This window comes from Octopus bimaculoides, chromosome 24 (assembly GCF_046866305.1).
Source record: "Octopus bimaculoides isolate indiv1 chromosome 24, ASM4686630v1, whole genome shotgun sequence".
NCBI lineage: Eukaryota > Metazoa > Mollusca > Cephalopoda > Octopoda > Octopodidae > Octopus > Octopus bimaculoides.
In genome coordinates, this window is record NC_142951.1 from 33595737 (window position 1) to 33603236 (window position 7500).

Consider the following 7500-nt stretch of genomic DNA (forward strand, 5'->3'; position numbering starts at 1 on the left):
GAAATATTTTGCTGTTTAGCCTTTTTTTTGCTTTCATCTTCTTTCATCTTCTTTGTTGTTATTGCTGTTGTTGTTGTTGCTGTTGTTGTTGTTGTTGTTGTTGTTCTTCTTCTTCTTCTTCTTCTTCTTCTTCTTCTTCTTCTTCTTTTTCTTCTTCTTCTTCTTCTTCTTCTTATCATAGTCCCCTCCCTCCCTCCCTCCCTCCCTCCCTCCCTCCCTCCGCCCTCCTCCCACCCTCACCTTTCCAACTACCACACTCTTACAATCTCACAATGCATCTCTGTTTTCGTGGTTTCTGTTCTGTTGTTAAATGGCCGACTTCTGTGCTGCAACGATCTCGTGCACTTCCTCTCGCCTATTCACCTTCCATCGCTATCTCGCACAAAATATGATGTTCAGCTGCTGTTGAAATATGTTGACATCAACCCTCTGCACACCAAACACTTAACGTATTCGAGCGTGGGCGGGAAGCTGGATGGTTGATAGATGCACTCGGTTGAAACCCAGGAGGTTACTGTAACCAGTCTCTCTCTGACAAAAAAAATAAAAACAAAAAACAAAAATAACAACAGCTGACACTCTAAAATGGCGCCATTCTCGAATAATCGCACGGTTTTCGGCATTTCAAAATTTGGTACCAATCAATCTCTCAGAATGTTTTAGATTAATATTCCTGTATTATCAAGGCGGCAGAAAGGTGGTGAGCTGGCAGAGTGGTTAGCACGCCGGGCGAAATGCTTAGCGGTATTTCGTCTGCTTCTACGTTCTGAGTTCAAATTCCGCCGAGGTCGACTTTGCCTTTCATCCTTTCGGGTTTTAGTGTTTTAAGTGTTTTAGACTGATAATGAGCCGTTCCAGATATGTATTACGAATAGTAATGGTCTCAACACAGTTCCCTGAGATACTACGGTATGAACTATTGACCATTCAAAGAGGGCACTACTAAAAGCAAGAACTTGACCACTGTCTTTTAGGAAGTTATTTAGCCACTCTTCAATGACAAGTTTGTATTTTGCATAAAGCCTTCGCAACGTCCAAGAATATCGCATCTAACTTTGGTCAAGCAATGGTCTTAACATAGGGCAACGGTCTATGCATGCAGCAACGGCCTTAGCCTGCATAAGCTACCTTAGCATGCATACGCAATCTTAGCATGCACCAATGGCCTTAGCCTGCAGTAGCTGCTTTAGCATGCAACAGTTGCTTTAGCATTCAACGCAGACTTAGCATTCGACAACGGCTTCCTTAGTGTGACGCGGCTGTGCAAGGCAGCATCCCCTTGTATGGAGACCATACAGCATATCACTTTACTACTTAACAAATGGTTTTCCTCTCCAGTAATATAAATAGTTTCTTTCTAATAATGAATCTCCTGACGTAACTGATATACCTATCCACAGATATATCCACCTACAATTTGGCATTTAACTATTAAGGGATGGGCTATAGATCCTGTTTCAAGATTAGGAGCCGTCAGCTACTTTCAGTCGAGTTTTTCAAACATAATTGAAATAGTTAAACTTGAGGCGTTTTTGTGTGTGTGTGTTTTAAAAGAATTGTTTCAGAAATATTCCAGAATCTTATTTCTCTTAAAATCTGACTTATTTCTCTCAAAATCTGTTATTACACGAGTTGTTTGAACGACTCCACACCACGTTTCAGAAGAAAAGAATAATGGTTTCTTACTAACTTCAGATGCTTTACCTTCTTATTAACTCATTGATACTTTTCTGAAAACAAACGAGAGGCCAGAAATGTTGTTTATTAATTCAATTTTACTTACAAGATTCCAATGTGGGGATATGAAAGGTTTAGTCCACTTTGAACTTTTAAACCCAAACCAAACGATCACGAATGAGATCTACTGCGAGTAGCTTCAGTGATTGAAATCAGCGCTAGAAGATAAAACGACCATCTTTGGTTTCAAGACGAAAGGTGTTCTTTCTTCAGGATAACGCTCGGCCACATTCAGCGAGGATGATATACCAAGAGCTGGAGCAATTTGAATGGGAAACGCTGCCCAACTCATCATGTTCGCCGGACGTTGCCCCAAAAACGGCACGGCGCAGGCTCGTCCCCCACTCACGAAACTATATTCTAAAAGTTGCATATATATATATGCAACATACGTGTACACACACACATAAATATATACACATTAATGTAAATACATGTTTGTGTACGTATATATATATATATATATATATATATATATGAATATATGTATCATTGGATTGTGTATATAGGCATGTTTGTATGTATGTGTGTATATATGTATGTATGTATGTATTCACACATACACATTCGCACACATTCTGAACTATATAATCATATAATAGAACAGGAATTGTCTTTCCTGAATCGCAGTTGAAAGAGATCTAAAATGTTTGAAATACCGATTGTCTCCTTGGTAAGATGAAACCCTCATTATCTCAGCTGGAGTTTTATACCTACTTTACAGATGAAATACATACTTGCATATATATATATATGTAAACATACACATACTTACACCGACAAGCTTACACAGACACGTATACAAATGCGATCCCAGGAATTCTCCTCCATGCACACATATTCCTTTGGTTGTCGTTACATGATACGAACAGTTATCTCTGAGTGAATATCTCTCCGTAATAGGATAGCTGCAGCTATCTTCATACTATACTCCTTCAATATAAAACGTATCGGATGCATGCCTGTATATGCATATATATATATATATATATATATATATATATATATATATATATATATATATATATATATATATATATATATGTACATATATATAAACACATGTATATATTCATATAATATATGTACATATATACAAACATACATATATATATATGAGTGTGTGTTTGTGTGTGTTTACGTGTGTGTGTATTATGAGATATGCTTTCAGTATATGATGAGGTGAGGTAAACGCATTTGCTAATAGCTTATTCCGTTAGCGGTTACGTTACCAGTATCTCATTCCTAAGACAGGTACTTGTACATGGCTGTATAGGTATGTGCGCGCGTGCGCGTGCGAGTGTGTATGTATACGTGTGTGAGTGTGTGTGTATGTGTATGTGTGAGTCGAGGGCGTATGGATTAATTTATATGCATGTGTGTGTGTGTGTGTGGAGAGTGGAGATGAAGGTGCAGCTGTTTACGCATGCGTGATTGGATGAGCAGGCGTGCATGTCTTTATGTGCATGTGTGCGTGCGTGTTTGTGTGCGTGCGTGCGTGTGTATGTGCTTGTGTGGGTGTTTGTGTGGTGTGTACGGATCTCTATGATTATATTAAATGGGTGTACCTTAAACAACATAAAACATTTATACACACACACACACTCAACCAACCCTCTCAACCCCACACGCGCGCGCACACGCATACACACATGCACAAACATGTATGCATACACACACATGCACAAACATGTATGCATACACACACGAACGCTGACATACATATGAATATATATAAACACATGATTATATGCATATAATGCACGGTGGTGCACCAGCATGACCGCAGCCACTTGGCTGAAACACATAAATAAAAAAAAAAAAAAAAAAAATATATACATACATACACACACACACACACACACACACACACACACACACACACACACACACACATATATATGTTTTATATATCTTATTTATTCCTCTATCTATCGAAATTAATATTTCCCTCTTCGTACACACCCACCCACTCCACCCCACAACACACATATACATATATATACATATACACTTACATATATATATGCATATAGACATAAATATGTGTGCGTGTGTGTGTGTATATATATTCGTTTTATTATATATATATGTATAATAAAACGAATATATATATATATATATATATATATACTCGCTCACGCACATACACATATATATGTGCCTATATATATGTACACACACACACACATATACACACATATATATACACACACGCGCTCACACACACACGCATATATATACATATATACATATATATATGTAATGAAATTACGTAATGAAATTACGTAATGAAATTACTTAGTCTCTATCTTTAATCCGATCAATTTGTTGAATCTTCATATTGCATTATTTCTTGTGCTGCATACTCTAGAAACTTATTTTATACACACATCTTTACGTATATACACATGTGTATACGCGTATATATACAGATTATGTATGTATGTATCTATCTATCTATCTATCTATCTATCTATCTATCTATCTGTCTGTCTATTTATCTATCTATGTATCTATCTATCTTTCTCTCTTTGTATATATATATATATATATATATATATATATATATAGAGAGAGAGAGAGAGAGAGAGAGAAAGAGAGAGAAAGAAAGAGAAAGAGGGATAGAGAGAGGGAGGGGAAGGGGGGATGCAATTACCTGTGGGGAATAGAATCAAAGTACATGTGAAAATACATCTCACCTAAATGCATACACATTCATACCTCTGTATATATATATATGTATACATGCATAATGCATACAAACACTTACACACTCACGCACACACATGCTTAGATATGCATAAATACATGCAAATGCACATCCCTATATGTATGCACATTGATATGAACGTACGTATGCATATAACGAAGTTAGTCGTTTCCCCATCACAAAATTGAAGCCATTTTGTCTGCTCTCTTTTTCTGTCCAAATAATATTATATCACGTTGATACAAATATATTTTTTGAGGTTTTAACCATCAACTCTAGATTATGACTTCCTCTAACGAATAAACGGTATCAAACAAAATATTACCTCTAAGAATATAGACATTTTGCCAATAACAAACGAGTTTTATTTGTTTCTGTAGCATCGATTATATTCTAGAGTCAAAGAACCGAAGAATTTTGCCAAGGCGTTGTTTTGAGCTGTCACTTGGTTGTTGAAGATTTCTTTAAGTTTTTGAGATGGTTGAAGAAGTAGAATTATCCGAGGAGAGGTTTCGAGAACAAACTGGGAGGCGTTGAATTTTGTAAGCCTGAATTTTGTAAGCCTGTATTTCTGCTGAGTCATATCATCTGACGATGAAGACATCGTCAGACGAGAGAAAAATTGATAGATTTTGTTTGACAAATGCTGGATCGTAAAGTTAATAGTTCTTAGGACACTTTGTAGGTTTCCGGATCACATCATTCTGCTGGGAAAGTTTCACCATGATATTTTTAAAAAGCAGTGTTCTATTCCATCTGTCGACCAACAAGTAAGGCTGCATGATTAAGAAGCTAGTTTAGCAACTGAAGTCCCACTGTGCAGTACCTTAAAAGAAGTACCTTTACTATAGCCCCAGGCTCACTAATCCCTAGTGAATGATTACGGTAGACGAAAACTGTGGAAGTCCGTTGTATATGTATGTGTGTCATTGTGTCTATATTTCTCCAAAACCACTTTCAACTGGTGTTGGTTTGTTCACGTCCTCGTAACTTAACGGTTCGGCGAAAGGAAATAAGTTCCATGCTTTAAAGATAATAGCTTAAGATCGATCTGTTGGACTAAAAACACTTCAAAGTGGCGCTCCAGCATAGCTTCAGTACAATGACCAAAACAAGTAAAAGATAGAAGTTCGCTTTAATAATGGCTCGCATTTGTCCGTAATCAATTCACAATCTTACTTATTCTCAAGGTTCTCGCTTCCATTGCAATATTTTTGGAACTAATGATGATTAATTTGTTCGCTGACTGTCCCTTGGCTAAATTCTTAGATGATATTGATTTCAAAGTTTGGTGTAAGGCCAGCAATTCTGGCAAGTGGATAAATCGATTACACCGACCTCAGTGCTCAACTGGTATTTATTTTATCGACTCCGAAAGGATGAAAGACGAAGTCGAACTCGCTGGAACTTGAATTCAGAGCGTAAAGACGGATGAAATACCGCTAAGCATTTTACCCAGCGTGCTACCGATTCTGCCAGCTCGCAACCCTAAAAGTGAGATGTTTACACCACTCAGGTTTCCCAAGAGGTTACTCATCTAAGTACTAACTAGGCTCGATATCGTTCAACTTCGGTGATCGGACAAGAACAGGTGCATTCAACGTCATATGGCCGTGAGCGAAAGTCCTAGATAACATTGTAAACAGATTTCCTTGGTTTTGTGTTCCATTTTAAATTCAAGTAATGTAATCGCTCGAATTTGTTTTCTTTTCCAAATTGAATTTGACTGCCGAAAAATAAACAAGAATAAATTGAAAGCAAAACCATTCGCATAAATCAATAGATCGAAACGTGTCCTTTAAAACAATATTTTTAAATGAACTTAGTTAAATAAATGTTTATTCCAAAATAAACAACAGCCAACTCACAAATCTACTCCTCCGCGTTTCTTCCTTCTCATTTCCTCTCATTTTTCTCGTTGATTTCTTCAACTAAACCTGTGTAATTTCTTCAGCATAGAGCGTGATGGTGATTCAAACGAGCAGACGACCAACGCAGACGAACAGACACTGTCAAACAAACAGCGAAGCAACAAGGCAAAGAGACGTGCAGTGATGTCAAAGGCAAAGATAGCAGTATCGAAGGCGCCTATTGATCTATATTATGTTAGTTATTCAAATAAAATAGAGAATAATTATAGAGGAAGACTGGCCAACATTAGAACAATGGAGGTGAGTTTTCAACAGATAATTGTGAAGTGTGAGAATGTTAAATAAATAATGAAAAGAGATAAATAGTTAAATAGGTATCATGAGACGCCATAACCTCGTAGCAAATAATAATAATAATAATAATAATAATAATAATAATAATAATAATAATAATAATAATAATAATAATAATAATAATAATAATAATAATAATAAGACAATAAAATGGAAACGAATCAAATGTTGATCCATACCTATATACGTACGTATGTATGTATGTATGTATGTATGTATGTATGTATGTATGTATGTATGTGTATGTGAATTTATGTCTGTATATTCATGTGTGCATGTATGTGTGTGTGTGTGTGTGTGTGTGTGTGTGTGCGTGCGTGCGTGCGTGTGTGTATGTACATAATACCTATTAACGAACAGCAGCAAAAACGTGAAAAGCAATTACATAAAAAAACAATCAACTCCCACAATAATGTATAATTACATATGTAGCTATGTATGTGAGAGTATGTACACAGGTAAATGTCTGTATATATGTACGTATGTATATATATATATTATATATATATATATATATATGTAGATATATATATATCCATATATATATATATATATATATATATATATATATATATATATATATATATATATCCATATATATATAGATATCCATATATTTATAAATATATATATGCATATGATGCTCTCAAAAAATGCACACATATATATATATATATATATATATATATATATATATATATATATATATATATATATATATATATATATATATGTATATATATGTATATATATATATATATATATATATATATATATATATGTATATATATATATATATATATTTATATATATATATATATATAT

The 7500-nt window shown here is 35.0% G+C and overlaps 1 protein-coding gene across 3 annotated transcripts in view; it reads left to right on the top strand.

Annotated features, from left to right (window-relative positions):
- The window catches only part of LOC106874378 (ras-like protein family member 10B), a 67828-nt gene that overhangs the window by 33575 nt on the left and 26753 nt on the right, over positions 1-7500 (top strand). Inside the window, exon 2 of one of the 3 annotated variants that reach the window (XR_016238274.1) lies at positions 6405-6621. The exons of the other annotated variants lie outside the window; for them this stretch is intronic. The gene's annotated coding sequence lies outside the window, so the exon portion shown is untranslated. The remainder of the gene's footprint in view (positions 1-6404; positions 6622-7500) is intronic. 3 annotated transcript variants of the gene reach the window in all.